Genomic DNA, 16,663 nt, shown 5'->3' with positions numbered 1-16,663 from the left:
ATCGTCCAGTGCATAGGAACGTGTGTCTAGTGGCTATTTTACCGTGTGGATTCAAATTAAATTCAGTTCTACAATCATCCTCGCGACATTTTAAGTGCTCAATGTGGCTAGTGACTACTGTATTAGACAATATGAAGAGAACATTCCCATCATTGCAGAATGTTCTGTTGAACAGCCTTCATCTAGGAAGTCACAGAAGTCCACTCAAGTTCAGGGAGAAAGGACCTAGACTTTATCAGCTGCTGGAGGAAGTGTCAAGGTTACAGTATAAGAAAAGCATGTGGGACGGAAGGTATCGTTGTGGCCATTTTGGGGGAATAGAATTTGCCACGTCAATTAATTCAAATGATAAAAACAATGTCAGAAAAAACTATTGACTGATAATGTGTGCTATGGTTGAACATATGCATATCCTATGACCCAGCAATTTTACTCCTAAGTATTTACAAAATAGGAATGTTACCTGTGTACAGAAAAGACAAAAGCCGGAATGATCACATCACTTTTTGTAATAGCTCCAAATTGGAAGCCATCCAAATGCCCCTCAGTAGATAAATGTTCAAACGATGGGCTGAATGTTGGCTTTGATTGTTTCCTGTGAAAGTTGAAAAACCTCTCAAAACTTTAGTTTTGTTAACTATAAAACAGAGGCAATTCTGTCTATGAGATTGTTGTGGACATTAAGATCCATACGCAAAAGCATCTAGAGTATGGTTAGCACTGAACAAGTAAAGTACTCCTCTCTACATCATCGGTGACTACCATGGTTTCTTGGCATCTATGAGGTTTTCATAAATGTGGATAGAACTAATAAATTCCTGTAATAATCTTATTTGTCCATCTGAATCTGTGCAGGGTGAGTTGACACCCCACAGTTCATAGAAGTGGCTTCTCAGAGGTAATGTTGGAAAAGACCCTTGTTTGAGAACAGTGACTGGTATATCATTGGGTACTCGATATTTATGAATGTATGAATGAATGGATGGGTGAATCTTGTCCTTTCCCTTGCCTGTATGTAGAAACCTACTAACACAACTCAAATTAAGGAGATTTTATCCTATGTTGTAAAATCCTACCCCTCTCCACGGGAACTCTTTTTAATTATTTTACCCACACTTGGCAAGATAATATCGGAATCTTGGAAAAGCTAACAGAAAAAAATGGTTGTGGATCTGGAGAATGGAGTGCCTACCTCCGGTCTGGGAATTGCAGCTGGAAATCTCTTGAGAAAGGACACCCACATGAAATTCCAGGGCCTCCGGTTTCCACGAGGTCTCAGCGAGGGAGGGAGACCACAAGTATGACCTTCCTGTTGGTATTTGGGACCCTCCACTTCAGGTCCAAACCAGAAGCAGGAAGCTCAGTGCTTGCTAAGCAAGAAAAGGAAATCGACTCAAACATTCCTGCTTGAGGCTGGAGTTGAGCTAGTCCTTCCTCTGTTTTGGGCACTTCTTTCATTCCTACTAATGAGGCTGAAAGCAATATTAACAAAGACGTGAAGGGGTGAACAAAGGAGATATTTTGTAGGGTGGGTGAACAGTACCTCTTGGCCAGCGATACAGCGGCATATTGGAAGAAATGTAGCAAGGTAAAAAACAAAAACAAAAACACCAGGAAAATGTATTAAATACCTACTGTGACCTAACCCCTCTGCTAAGATTCTGCCTTGTGTCTTTCATGTTACTTAACCCGGGAGTTGAAGCTAATTGCCAGAGCTCAGACGGTTACAAAGTCTCGAAGCTGGAATTCAAAATTTGTTCTGACCTTTTTTAAGAACAATGGTTTTGGGCTCTGGAGGATAAAGCTTGTAGGCTACTTCCAGGTGGACAGAGGGGTGGGTGTGAAATGCAAAGCTGAGCATCCAGCTTTAATTTTGGGGTCCAGTTTGAACCATAATTGCAATCGGACGCTGGTGGCCTGTGTCAGTGGCGTGAGCACAAAAAGCGTGGACCCGCCAGGCCCTGGAGTGAATCCTACTTATGGCCTCAGACCCCAGGAGGCAGTTCTGTGGTTTGCAGTGTTCAGCGGTGGGGCAGTCGCGCTGTTCCCCAGTTTCTGTTATTTGTTCCAGAAAGCCAGAGTAGAGGCCTGAACAAGGCCACCACCAGCATCAGAACCAGACCCAGGATGAACTCACAGGTCCCTGGGATTCTAGTTATGCTCCCGTCCCCTCTTGCTACTCTACCTCGGCATCCAACCTCCTAACTCGGGTGTTTCAGTATAAATATCAAATTCCTCCCAGCATTTACATGTGCCATATAATATACCGTGCACCATCCTCTAGAAGGATGGGGCGACTACTCACTGTCCTCTCCCACCCCTGGATCCCCATAGCACTTTATCTGATTTTCATGAGTGGGATATCCTTAAAGGCAGAAATTGGGGGGGGGGGGTTGTTTGTTTTTAGCCTGAATATGTCGCATGTATTTTAGGTTGCTTCCAACTTTCAGTATGATCGAGATACAAATTTTTCTTAGCCTGTATCTGTAGATATGTTTAGGACTTTCTCTTTTCCTAGAAGTACAATTGGCAGTATCTAATGTTTAAAATCCTTGGGGCACCTGGGTGGCGCAGTCGGTTAAGCGTCCAACTTCAGCCAGGTCACGATCTCGCGGTCCGTGAGTTCGAGCCCCGCGTCGGGCTCTGGGCTGATGGCTCGAAGCCTGGAGCCTGTTTCCGATTCTGTGTCTCCCTCGCTCTCTGCCCCTCCCCCGTTCATGCTCTGTCTCTCTCTGTCCCAAAAATAAATAAAAACGTTGAAAACAAAATTAAAAAAAAAAATAAAATCCTTAAAACATTTTCCTAAGTGTCCTCACAGTCTCACTTTTTAACCTCCCCCAACACATTAAAATAATCTCATGTGATATTCTCAAGAAGTGTGTTAGAAAAGCATTGCTTTAAGATTTGACAGGAAGGGGATGGGGCACCCGGGTGGCTCCGTCAGTTACGCGTCCGGCTCTTGACCTCAGCTCAGATCATGATCTCACAGTTCGTGGGTTTGAGCCCCGCATTGGCTTCTGCGCTGATGGTGCAGAGCCTGCTTGGGATACTCTCTCTTTCCCTCTCTCTCTCAAATAAATAAACTGAAAAAAAAAAAAAAAGATTTGATTGGGGGGGCAGCTGTTCAGAAGATGAATCACTTAACCATGCCAATGGTCTGCATGTTGCCCTCTCCATCCCCTGACCACCCCGTGCTGTGTAACACTGGGACTAGATTTCTGAGGTGCCCTTGTCAGTTGGCTCCCAGGTAGACTGGGCCATTGGATGGCACTGGTGGCAAAACGGAAAGTGGAAGAGGGAAGGAGCCAGAGAATTCCAGGCAGGATCTCTGACAGTGGCTACATCTCGTCTGAAGTTGGTTCCAAATCCTTTCCAGATGGTCCCTGCCAATCTCTGGTCCGATCTCCCACATGGTAGCTCCTGCCTGAGTGGTCATCTTCTGTGCTCTGCTATACCTTCTCCCTGTGTTCCCTCCAAGTCCCTTCTTGCCAAGTGGCTTCCTGCTGTTGGCTACTCTTTAGATGTCCAACCGTCTCCTCTTTCCTCTTAACTGCTCTCTCCATTTCTTCCTAGTCAATCACCTCTGTTTATCTCCCTAGTGTGGATTCTGTTTTCCCAAAGTTCTGCTAGCTGATATCCTTACCCAACTGTGCTTGGGTCCAGATGGTGACACAAGGAACGGAATCCAGACCTGCTGGTGGAAACCTGGTGCTCCTTCTCTAGATCCTGCAAAACGTGTTGGTGTGTAAGAGGGGGCACTAAGTAAATGGTGGAAACAATTGGAATGGAAAGTCAAGGGCATAAAGTGATTGCTTGTAATGGTCTGAAGCAGTCACAGATGGCTGTGTGGAAAAGGTGTCCTTTAAATCATGTCTCAAAGGGGAATCTGATAACAGATGTCAAAGTTTCTCTTGTTACCATCCCTAGGAACCTTTTCTTTTCTTTCTAATTTTTTTAAAGTTTATTCATTTTTGAGAGAGAGAGTGAACAGGGGAGGGGCAGAGAGAGAGGGGGAGACACAGAATACAAAGCAGGTTCCAGGCCCTGAGCTGTTAGCACAGAGTCCAACGAGGGGCTGGAGCTCATGAACCACGAGATCGTGACCCGAGCCAAAGTCAGATGTTTAACAGACTGAGCCACCCAGGCGCCCCTCCCCACCCCAGGAGCCTTTTCTTAACATAAGAAGGTATTTTCAAATATTTTTGAATTTGAAATTGTGAAGGGTCTATTAGGAGAAGATTTATTTTATGTTCTTTAATCCTGCTCTACTGTTAGTGATGTTTTTATTTTCAGTTGCCTAAGGAAGGACCATAATCTTTGGCTTTCTAGAATCTCTAGACCTCATAATCCAGTCTTGGGTTAAATAGAGGAACTATCACAAAAGATCTATATGTTTTCTGAACTTGTGGCCTTCGACCTGTTACAATTTTAACTGTGTTAGAACTTTGAGTCAAAGGTTGCTATGGTCTTTACAAGAAAAGCCTACCTGATCATTCTGCTTGTATGCTCGTCTCGGCAAGCCCCTTCTTCCCCAGCTAAGGCACTTGCATTCTCCCTGTCAGCCTTTTCATTCTTTGACCCCAATTTCTATCCAAAGGGTCTGGGTAGGCATGTCTTTTAAAGTGGTAACTTCTACTTTATGCAAAATGAACATTCTATAATAGAACTCAAGTGACCTCTACAAGGTTCATCCCTATAAAAAAAAAAAAAAGTATACATATGGTTTCTTGTGTATCTTCCTCCTTGTTCTACATTTAGACTGTAATTGATTGATTCTGGCTTTCAAATGCTCTCTTGCTCTCTTTCAGAACAGTAAAAAGTGACTGGCCTAAAAATCTAATTGACTGAAATGATCAGTTTTACCACAGTTCACTACACTCCTGCAGAAAGCCTTGCTGAGTGGCAATTTGAGAGAGCGGCCCTTTGAAATTGGCATTTTCTGAGCATTCTCCTAAATTACAGTTGGGCCATAAATACAACAGGTTAAACGAAGGCAGCTGAGAAATTTTATAGGTGAAACATTACAAGGATGTGATCTTTCCACTCAGGCATGTATAGATTTAATCTCCCAGATTAAAAACCCAGAGCACAGTGATTGTGTCAAGATAACAGCTGGGAGGGGGCTTTGGGACAGGGTTCCCAGGGTATTTTTCAGAGGACCGGTCTGTGGCCGACAGAGGCAGGTGTTTCACGGGGCGGGGGGCACAGAGGAACCCTTTCACCAGTATTCGGCCAGCTGTGAGCTTATCTGTGGCATCTTGCTTTCAAGGAACGGTTCCCCAGTGTCTGCTGAAGAGAAGGGAGAGGAACCACCCATGTGGGAACCGTGTTGCATATTGACCAGGCAAAAAAGAAAAATCATGAAAGAGAGAGCAGGCGAGGAGGCGTAGCCATGTGAGAGAGGGATCTATTCTGACAAGACTGTAGTAGAAGGTACGAGAATATGCGTTGTTGTGATGTCTGTCCATCAGCTGGGCGGACAGCGCTCTCCTTGCGGGGTGGTCTCAGGAATCTCTCCACTCTCTCTGTCCACGGCCATTGGCACTGCCCTCCTCCGCATCACCCAGACCGTGTTGCAGGCTTCCAGCCAGGGGTCTCATCACGGCTTCTTCTGTTACAACTAGAGTAGTTCCCCTAAGAGAGAAACCTGTCCATTCTACTCTTAGGCCTCAAATCTCTCCAGGGGCCACCTGTTACTCTCCAGATCCATTCCAAGCTCATCCACCGCATCATTAAAGCCTTCCAGGAAATGCCATCTGCACGTATCACTGGCCAAAGCTCCCAATTCTCGGCCCCGTACGCCTTATACTCCAGGCACATCATGTACACGCACTGCTTTCTTTCTTTGCCTAGGACCAGATCCACTGCGGAGAAATCCAACGAAAGCCTCTAAAAGGAAGTAACAGTCATCACACCCTTCTTTATGTGGCAGCTCTAGGGTCCGTAGGCACGTGCACCCTGAAAGGCAGGCAGAAGCTGTCTTGCCTTTTACGACCCAGTTTCTGAGTCTTCGAGCATCTCTTCTGTAGGGCTCAGTTAGCTGGAGTACTCACAAAGGCCTGCCCAGTTTTAAGGGGAGGGAACCTCAATACCACCTCTTAGAGGGGTTAAGGGTGGGACATGATTCTGGAAGAGCATCAGAGGCTGGAAGTATGTCGAAGTCGTTTTTGTAAAACACAGTTTGCCCCGGGGAGGGAGTATAGATTATTGTTCTAAGAAGTTTGACTAAGAAAAGAGGGACAGAAAGATAAGAGAACAAAACAGGATCAAAGTAAATTTTCTTTGGCCTGGACGTGTGAGTGCACCCCTGGCAGATGGAGTCATCTGGAAATGAACCGAGGCAGTCTGCTCAAGAGTTTGCTCTCTCAGCTACCTTGCTGCAGAGCAGGGATGGCCAGACCAGGTCCCAAGAACCAAATACAGCCCACTGCCCGTGTTTGTAAGCCCATGAATGAAGAAAAGATTTTAGGGTTTCACATGTCCGCAAAAATAAATATTTTGTGACCTGTGAAAATTGTTGTTTTTAGCATCCATAAATAAAATGACCGAACAGAGGAGCGCTCACTCATTTATACATTGTCCGTGGCTTCCAGGCTCTTCTGGTGGATTGAGTAGCTACAACAGAGAGCGTATGGCCCACACAGCCTAAGATAATTTATCTTCCTCTTCGTGAAAGTTTTTGCCAACCCCTGAGATAGCGTGTCTCTCGTAGGCCCATTCGTGTCTTTATACGCAAGATGAATGTGAGTTTCTTAAAACTGGAGGGTCCCTTTCACATGAGCATGACAAAAACAAAACACCTCCAGATCCCATGACTTCCTGGCTGGCATTCTGTAGGGGTATGGAAAGAGTGGCTCTGTGTTTGCCTTTATTCCTGGTCAATATTGACTTGCACTTTATCATTTATATAGCATTTTAGACCTATGTTTTTGCATGTTGTGGCTACTTTCTCATTTGTCTTTCTGTCTTAAATATCACTTCCTCAGAGAGGGCTTCCTTAAGGAATCTATTTCAAGCAGGTCCATCTCTGCCTACGTATTCCCCAACACCGTGTCCTGAACAGTCCCATCAATCACCTGCCGTTGTTGTGTGACATGCCCACCTGTCTCGATCTGCCTCTCTGACACCAGAGTGTGCATCCCATGACAGCAGGGACTTGGCTCATCCCTGAACTCCTGGCGGCAATGTTTCTGTTTTATCCATCTGGCAGGCTGCCAGCTCAATGAGTATGTTTGTGAATGAATGAATGCTTCTCCATTTTAGCTTTAGCTTCCGAAAGTAGAAGGGTGCTCTGACTTCAGCATAATCTGAAGCAAGTATCTCTCCGTTTCCATTTCACAGAAGACAGTGATTTGGGAAGGAGAGTCTGCCTACCTGTGGTTGGGATTTGTGGAACAGAGAAGGGGACATTTCTTTTTTATTTTATTTTTTTACATTTATTTGTTTTTGAGAAACAGAGTAAGACAAAGCGTGAGCGGGGGAGGGACAGAGAGAGGAGGAGACACAGAATCTGAAGCAGGCTCCAGGCTCTGAGCCAGTGGTCAGCACAGAGTCTGATGCGGGGCTCGAACCCACGAACTGTGAGATCGTGACCTGAGCCGAAGTCGGATGCTCATCCGACTGAGCCACCCAGGCGCCCCAAGAGGGGGTCATTTCTAAAGCTGGTGGGGGCCGAACTGGAGGATGAGGAGGTGTAAGCCCAGAGCCCGGTAGCTCGGCCCGCAGCTATTTGGGCTGGAGGACCCCTGGGAAGGGGCTGCAGGCAAGGAGGTGACTGGGATAGATCTGCTGACTCAGGGCTTCTATTGGCCACAGGGGCCACTGCCTTCCAAGTTTCCTGAGGGCAGGTGGCAAGAAGTCAGGGAGGGATGTGGTTAGGTTGGATGAGACTCGTGTCAGAGGCTGACAAAGAAAATAGCAGGAGTGACGAGTCTGTCTTCTCTGACTTTGAAATCCTGGTGCCACATCCCCCCTTTCCTTCTCTGTCACTCAGTCCCGCCTGTTCTGTATCAGCCAATCTCCATCTGCCCCTTCCTCACCGTCCACATCTCACCCATGGCTCACACCCACGTCCTTTCTTAACAAAACCTTCTGTTTTCAGCTCTTTCCCATTTACTCCAGTGTCTCCTCCAGAGCGCTCCAGAGTGACTCTGATCATGAGTCAACCCCTCCCCCAGTGTCTCCCTACTACTAGGTAAGATCTCAATATCTTAAATATTGACACAAACCCTTTGGGTGCTGACTACAAGGCACCCATTCAAACTTCCATCCCTGCTTCCCTGAAGCCAGTCCCATGGAATGTTCCATTACTGAGGCAAAACAGGGCTATTTCCTTCATCTTTGCCTGTAATGTCTTCTATTTTCACACCAAACTTCTGCTCTTCCTCAAGATTCATCTCAAATACAAACACCGCTGTGAAAACTTCCCCAAGGCTCCCCAGGGAGAGTTATAGGCTCTGTCCACCCTATCTCCTCTCTCTCTCTGCCCCTGCTTGGCTGTGTAGCTCTCTCAGGGCATGTTCTGACTCCCTCTCTCAGCCCCTCTCTCCCCTATCCACGTCCCTCGTTCCTTCTTTCAAGGGAATATGATGTAGGACATTATACTTTTTCTGTGTAAATCTGTATCTTTGTCCTCACACTCAGTTGCATTGTGTGATGTCTCAGACTGGCAATAATCTCTTACCTTTTCTGAATCCTCAATCCTGGGACACAACAGACTCTAAGTTTTTGTCAAGGGGGGAAAAGAGAACCAACAGACGGGAATAAAGAGGAAGGGAAGAAGAGCAGGAAATCAGTGCCTGAAGTGAGTGAGCATGGACCATGACGTGGTCCACATAGTGACCATAGAAAGGACTTTAATGGCTGTAGGGTTGGTGCTCGGTGGTCGACGCCACTGAGTCAGGACAACTGATGCTGGTAACGATGGGGCCCAAGAAGCCACTTCAGTGGTTTGCATAGGTGACAGAGGAAGATTTTAATTAAACCTTGTAGTCTTGGGGGCCTGGGTGGCTCAGTCGGTTAAGTGTCCAGCTTCGGCTCAGGTCATGATCTCGTGATTCTTGAGTTCGAGCCCTGTGTCGGGCTCTGTGCTGACAGCTCGGAGCCTGGAGCCCGCTTTGGATTCTGTGTCTCCCTCTCTCTCTCTGCCCCACCCCTGCTTGGGCATGCTCTGTATTTCAAAAACGAATAAATGTTAAAAAAAAAAAAAAGACTTGTAGTCTAAAATCTGATTGGTTTCCCCCTTAATAGCTGTGAAACCTCAGGAAAACTGGGTGCTCACTGAGTGCGTGCATCACCTCACCTGCCAGTGCGGATAATACCTGAATTCTTAAAATTGAAAATATTACCTTAAATAGATTTATGTGAAACAAAACATTTGTAAATTGTTTAGATCAGTGTTTGGTACATAGAAAATTATCAAAAGTTAGACTACATAAGCCCACAAACGATACTAAGATAATCACACTGGGTCATAGCTCAGAGATCCATTAACACGACCCTTTATTCACAACTGAGGAAACAGGCCCAGACGTTGATTATCAGCCCGGGGATGGGAACAAGCCCTTCTCATGCAGGTCCCGTGTTTTCTGACAGAAGTCACGGCTGTGAAGAGGTAGAGGAAAGGTCCTTTAAGAAAAGGAAAGGATTAGTAATCATTAGTGCCAAGAGCGATTTCATTTGCTCCTAGCATCCACCCAGAGAAGGCAACATTCTCCTAGATTGGCAAATAAGGAAATCAAGGATGTGGCCACTTTATGAAGCCAGAGGGGCAAAGCATAGTCAGTAGTAATCCCATCACGCCCTTTCCAGACAGGCTGGCCTGTGAAGATACCCCATACCTGCCATGGAATGCCATAGGCTGGTAAGAAAACGACAAGCTATGCGTTGAGTAATGAGAAAACAGCCTCCCAGTTTAGACAAACATTATTCTAAGTCACTCCTGTAGTAATGAAAAGGGAAAGTGGACTAGGAGATGAGTCAAGTTGTTTCCAAAAAAGAACATAAATTGATAGTTGGGCTAGTTGCAGAGTCCTGGTTTGTATGTTACAAAGCACTAGCTTTGGATGGTTGCTTTGAAATGCGCAAGGAGGAGAACAAAGTGTAATTATAAGATTTTCTTTCCTATGTCAATGTTTGTGTGTGTCTCTAAAAAAAAAAAAACAAAAAACACAACTTGGAAGTCTAGGAAAACTCACCAGCTAACTTGCAGTCAGTCATTTTTTACAGCTTGATAGGTACATACTTTCTGAATATTACTCAAAATTATGCTGCCTCGACATTTATAAACACAAAGCATAAATCAAATGTTGCCACTCTCCTGAAGATAGCCCCTGGTTTCTGGATTCCTGGGGCACACGTTCTGAAACCTGTGCATGTGGAGTATTGCCAAAATACAGGTTTAGGATGCTTTTATGGTTGACATGAGAGCAATGTATATAAGGTTATTTTGAGACTGTTAACTAGATCAAAATACGTTTATTTCATTAACAATTCCTGAGGGAGAGAGGAGGGGAGAGGGAGAGAGAGAGAATGGGAGAGAGAGAGGAGAAGGAAGAGAGAGGAGCCAGTGGAAGAGAGAAAAGAAGAGTGAGGGAGGGGAGGAGTGAGGAAGGGGAGGAGTGAGGAGGGAGAGGGGGAGATAATGAGAAGGGGGAGAGAGGGAGTGTGTGTGTGTGTGTGTGTGTGTGTAAAGTCATCTCAGCAGTTCTGGGATCTTTTTTCTCAACTTCAGACAACACGTTTTTTTTTTGTTTGTTTTTTTTCCAGTTTCTGTTTTCCGGATACTTCAGTTAGTAATTGGCTCACATAAATCACTTTGCAAGATGTTAAGAGCTAAGGTTACTTTGAGGGAAGTCAGTGGGAGGCTGTACGCAAGGCCGTTCCGAGGGCGTGGAGGACTGCCCCGTGCTGGCAAGTGGTGTTAAGCCTGAAGTTTTTTCAGGTTCTTGTGCGGGCGGCATGAGGTTCTGATTCATGTGATTTCAGTAGAGCGTCCTCGTCATCCCCTCATGGTACTGACAGTCTAGAGACAACAGGTGGGAATAAATGGAGAAAATCATGTTTCCAGGAATGAAGCCACAGGGGCCGGCATGAGGGCGTTGAGGGCTAGAGCCGGCTGCCAGGTTCTCTGGAGAGACGAAGCATGAGAAGAACCAGAGGGGAAGGAGACCCTTAGAGAACACAGAGGATTCCGTCATATGCAAGGGGACTGTGGCCACATGGTGGGAGAACCCCTGTGAGTGGGGCAATGGAGTCTTTCTTGACAGCTGACTGTATGATGTACACCTGGGTCATGGGGCTTCAGCGCTTCAGAATGGGCTTTCTTCCCCCTCTGTTTTTGGTTCCCATTTTTCATGCCTTTGCGTCCATCAAAAACAGCCAGAGCAATCTCCACATTATTTTTCAAATAGCTCTTTTCTCCCTCATTGGGCACTATCACAGTCTCCTCCTGTGGATAATTAGGAATCATCAGTTGAAGGATGTTTATCCTATAGACTAATGTGGAAACCTCTGTTTTCAAATAGAAGCCTTCTATAAAGAGGCAATAAGATTTATACGAAAAACAATGGTATTTAGAATGGGGGGGTTCAAATGGTGGTCCTGCCACCTTCAAGGTGAGGCATTTGGTTCACAACCAGGCAAGCCATCTTAATCTCTTAGCCTCAGTTTCTTCTTCTTGCAGAATGTTGAAGATTAGAACAGACAGTGTGTATGTGTTTAGTACAATTCTGGATCAAAGAGGTACTTGGCTGAAACCAGCTTCCTTACGTTCAAAACCTCTACTTGGCTTTTCACTGATGTTAAACCAGTATTAATGCCAGGTCAATTTAAAAAAATATTCACTGATCTGCTTCAGTTGAACTCAGTCTTGAAGTTCTGAGAAAACCATCCCAGTTAAACTTTATAATACACAGATGACATATGTCAGAATATTATCCACTGATGAAGTTATTCTCAACTGGGCAGTGGAGAGGGTTGATGGCTCCGAGGGCATTCAATGAGGGAAGGTTTTCTGACCATCTCTGGGGTTCTAGAGCTTGAGGAACCAAAACAGGAGAAAAAAAGGACAAATTGGATTTATATTGATTTCCTTTAAAATACATTTAGAGAAAAAATGATTTCTTAAGCAACTCTTTTATTTATGGCGAGGCACAAGCCTCAGCCACAGAAGGCATAAATTCTCAGATGAGAAGCTACCACGCAAACACCTAAAATGCACAGCAACTGAGGAAGCATACACCGTAGTGGAGGGGATTAACTCAAGGAGCAATGTATTCTGACTCTGGCCACCCAGGGAGTTTCCATTGATTAAGGGATATCAATAAGTTGATAAGACTCTTGACTGATACGTTCTGAGCGTGAAAGTAGGCAAGAGCCATCGGCCATTGCCTCACGAGTGCCATACCCACCTCTCACTCTGACTCCCTCTTCCCTATTGGGTGTGAAACTTTCCGGTTGAGAAGGAAGCACATCCAACATCATCTGCACCCTCTTCTCCCCTGTGGAGTGGCCTTGGTGTCAGCGCAGCAACAGGACCTCACCACCTCTTGAGGCAGCCCGTTCCAACCGCAAACACCTGCAACAATTGGACCAGTTCTTCATAGTGCCTGGTGCCCTGTGGTCTCCACCTGGTCCTAGTTAGGCTCCTACAATATCGAAGATGAGAAAAACCCCAAAGCAGCCAAGTGTTAGTAGACATTCAACAACCAACCCCCAGTGTCTTACATGTGTATCTGTGTACACACATATTTATATTTAAACATATTGCTATAAGAAAAGCAATACACAAATTAAAAAGTCTTTTTAATTATAAATTTCATATAGCCAACTGATTCTCACTAAACATTAATTCTAACATTACTTCATGCTCAGCACAGCAAGTATATTCACTGTCACCATTCAACTTTATTATAATATTATTGACTATATTACCTATACTGTACTTCTATTTGTCTTCTATCTGGCAACCACCCATTTTTTCTCTGTATTTAAGAGTCTGGGATTTTTTTTTTTTTAGATTCCACATGTAAGTGAAATCATATGGTATTTATATTTGTCTCTCTCTGACTTAGCATAAAACCTTCTAGATTCTCCATGTTGTCACAAATGGCAAGGTTTCATTCTTTTTTATGGCTGAGTAATATTTCATTGTGTATACATACCACTTCTTTTTTTTTTTTTTCAACGTTTATTTATTTTTGGGACAGAGAGAGACAGAGCATGAACGGGGGAGGGGCAGAGAGAGAGGGAGACACAGAATCGGAAACAGGCTCCAGGCTCTGAGCCAACAGCCCAGAGCCTGACGCGGGGCTCGAACTCACGGACCGCGAGATCGTGACCTGGATGAAGTCGGATGCTAAACCAACTGCGCCACCCAGGCGCCCCAACATACCACTTCTTTATCCATTCGTCTATTCATAGACACTTGGGTTCCTTCCATATCTTAGCTATTGTAAATAATGCTGCAATAAAACTATATGTGCTTGTATTTTTTTTTCAAATTAGAGTTTTTGGTTTTGGGGGGTAAATACCTAGTAGTGGAATTACTGGATCATATGTTGTTATCATTTTTACTTGTTTGAAGAAGACCCATACTGTTTTCCACAGTGGTTACACCAATTTACATCCTCACCAATAACAGGAGAGTTCCCATTTTTATACATCCTCTCCAACACTTGTTATTACTTGTCTTTTTTTTTTTTAAGTTTATTTATTTTGAGTGAGAGCATGAGCAGAGGAGAGGCAGAGAGAGAGAGAGAAAATTGCAAGTAAGTTCCACAGCGTCAGCACAGAGCCCGACTTGGGGCTCGATCTCTTGAACCATAAGATCATGACCAGAATTGAAATCAAGAGTTGGATGCATAACTGACTGAGCCACCCAGGTGCCCCTATTTCTTGTCTTTTTGATACTAGCTACCCTGACTGGTGTGAAGTGTTATCTCATTGTCATTTTGATTTGCATTTCCCTGATGATTAGTGATGTTGAGCATCTTTCCATGTGTCTGTTGGCCATCTACAGGTCTCCTTTGGAAAAATGTTTATTCTGGTCCTCTGCCTATTTTTTTTTAAAACAGATTAGTTTTTTGTTTGTTTTTGTGTGTGTGTGTGTGTGTTTTTTTTGGTGTTGAGTTGTAGAAGTTCTTTATATATTTTGGATATTAATCCCTTGTCAGTTATATTAATATTTACATATGCTAATCAGTTATATTATTTATAGATATCTTCTATTTACTGGGTTGCCTTTTTGTTGATGGCTTCCTTTTCTGTGCAAAAACTTTATTTTGGTGTAGTCACAATTAATTGTTTTTGCTTTCATTTCTGCTGCCTGAGGAAAAATATCCATAAGTATGTTGCTAAGGCTGATATCCAAGAGATTACTGCTTATGTTTTCATTCAGGGGTTCTATGGTTTCAGGTCTCAGATTTAGGTTTTTAATCCATTTTGAGTTTATTTTTGTGTATGGTGTAAGAAAGTGGTGTTATCAACATCATTTATTGAAAAGACTGTCTTTTTCCTGTTGTATATTCTTGTCTCCTTTTGTTGAAGATTAATTGACCATATAGGTGTGGGTTTATTTCTGGTTTCTTTATCCTGTTCGATGAATCTGTGTCTATTCTTGTGTTAATATCATACTGTTTTGATCACTATAGCCTTGTGTTATATCATGAAATCTGGGATTGTGATACTGGGATTGTGCTTTGTTCTTTCTCAAGATTGTTTTGACTGTTTAGGATCTTTTGTGGTCACATACAAATTTTAGGATTATTTATCCCAGTTCTGTGAAAAGGCTTTCGGAATTTTGATAGAGATTAGCTCAATCTGTGGGTTACTTTGGGTAGTATGGACTTCTTAATAATATTAATTCTTCTAATCCATGAGTATGGAGTATATTTCCATTTTTGTCTTCAATTTCTTTTATCAATGTTGTTATAGTTTTCAAAATACAGGTCTTTTACTTCCTTGGTTAAATATATTCTTAGGTATTTTATTTATGGTGCAATTGCAAATGGAGTTGTTTTCTTAATTTCTCTTTCTTCTACTTCATTATTAGTATATAGACATGCAACAGATTTCTGTGTATTCTATATCTTGCAACTTTACTGAATTCCTCTATCCATTCCTATAGATTTTTTTTTGGTGGAGTCTTTAGAGTTTTCTCTATATAGTATGTCATGTACAAATAGTAATAGTATTACTTTTTGCCAATTTGGATGCCTTTTATTTCTTATTATTGTCCCATTGCTGGAGCTAAGACTTCTAGTACTATGTTGAAGTAAAGTGGTGAGCGGAAGCATCCTTTCTTGTTCTTGACCTTTAGAGGAAAGACTTTCAGTTTTTCACCATTGAATATGATGTTAACTGTGGGCTTCTCATATGTGGCCTTTATTATGTTGATGTATGTTTTCTCTGAAACTCCCTTTGTTGAGTTTTTATCAAGAATGGACATTGTATTTTGTCAAATACTTTTCCTACATCTATTGAGAAGATCATATGGTTCTTATCCTTTTGCTTGTTAATATAATGTATCAGGTTGATTGATAATATTAAATAATGCTAATATCCTGAAATAAATCCCACTTTATTGTGGTGAATAATTTTTAAATGTATTTTTAAATTCACTTTGTTAATGTTTCGTTGAAGATTTTGCTCAATGTTCATTAGGCATATTGACATGTAGTTTTTTCATTTTGTTTTTGTAGTGTTTGTCTGGTTTTGGTATCAGGGTAATACTAATTTTGTAGAATGTTTTTGGAAGCTTTCCTTCTACTTCTATTTTTTTGAATAGTTTGAGAATAGGTATTAACTCTTCTTTAAATGCTTGGTAGAACTAATGTGTTCTTTTTCTAGCTCCCTTAGGTGTAAGGTCAGCTTTTTTTTTTTCAGATTTTTTTGTTTGTTGAGGTATACCTGTATTGCTATAAACTTCCCTCTTAAAACTGCTTTTGCCGTATCCCAAGATTTTGGACCAATGTGTTTTCATTTTCACTTGTCTCTAGGTATTTTTTTATTTATGATTTCTGAGTGGACCCATTTATTGTTTAGTAACATGTTATTTAGCCTCCATGTATTTGTGTTCTTTCCAGATTTTTTTTTCTTGTAATTGATACCTAGTTTAATACTGTTGTGGTCAGAAAAGACACTTGGTATGATTTCAGTCTTCTCAAATTTACTGTGGCTTTTTTTTGTGTGGCCTAACATGTAATCTAGCCTGGAGAATGTCCCATATGCACTTGAAAAGAATATATATTCTTCTGGGTCTGGAATAATGCTCTTTATATATCTATTAGGTCCATCTCGTCTAATGTGTCATTCAAAGCCACTGTTTCCTTGATTTTTCAAGCTGGATGATCTATCCACTGATGGACATGGGGTGTTAAAGTGCCCCACTATTGCTTTACTGTCAATTTCTCCCTTTATGTCTGTTAGTACATGCCGTATATATTTAGGTGATCCTGCGTTGGGTATATAGATAATTACAGTTGTTATATCCTCTTATTGGATTGATCCCTTTATTACTATGTAGTACCCTTCTTTGTCTCATGCTACAGTCTTTGTTTTAAAGTCCATTTTGTCTGATAGAAGTATTGCTACCCTGGCTTTTTTCCCCCCACATCCATTTGCGTGGTATGTGTTTTTCCATCCCTTTACTTTCAGTCTATAT

At 42.8% G+C, this 16,663-nt stretch overlaps 1 long non-coding RNA gene across 4 annotated transcripts in view; it reads right to left on the bottom strand.

Moving 5' to 3' along the window:
- Positions 1–3,152: 3,152 nt before the first annotated feature.
- LOC106976889 (uncharacterized) overlaps positions 3,153–16,663 on the bottom strand; it is a 319,186-nt gene continuing 305,675 nt past the window's right edge. For 2 of the 4 annotated variants that reach the window (XR_008292536.1, XR_008292537.1), the window contains one exon: positions 12,117–12,647. This is a non-coding gene — a long non-coding RNA (uncharacterized LOC106976889). Of the gene's footprint in view, positions 9,628–10,879; positions 12,038–12,116; positions 12,648–16,663 lie in introns of those variants that run through there. The other 2 variants (XR_008292539.1, XR_008292538.1) reach the window with 2 other exon arrangements.

Source organism: Acinonyx jubatus, chromosome F2 (genome assembly GCF_027475565.1).
Source record: "Acinonyx jubatus isolate Ajub_Pintada_27869175 chromosome F2, VMU_Ajub_asm_v1.0, whole genome shotgun sequence".
NCBI lineage: Eukaryota > Metazoa > Chordata > Mammalia > Carnivora > Felidae > Acinonyx > Acinonyx jubatus.
This window is presented reverse-complemented; position numbering and strand designations above follow the sequence as displayed.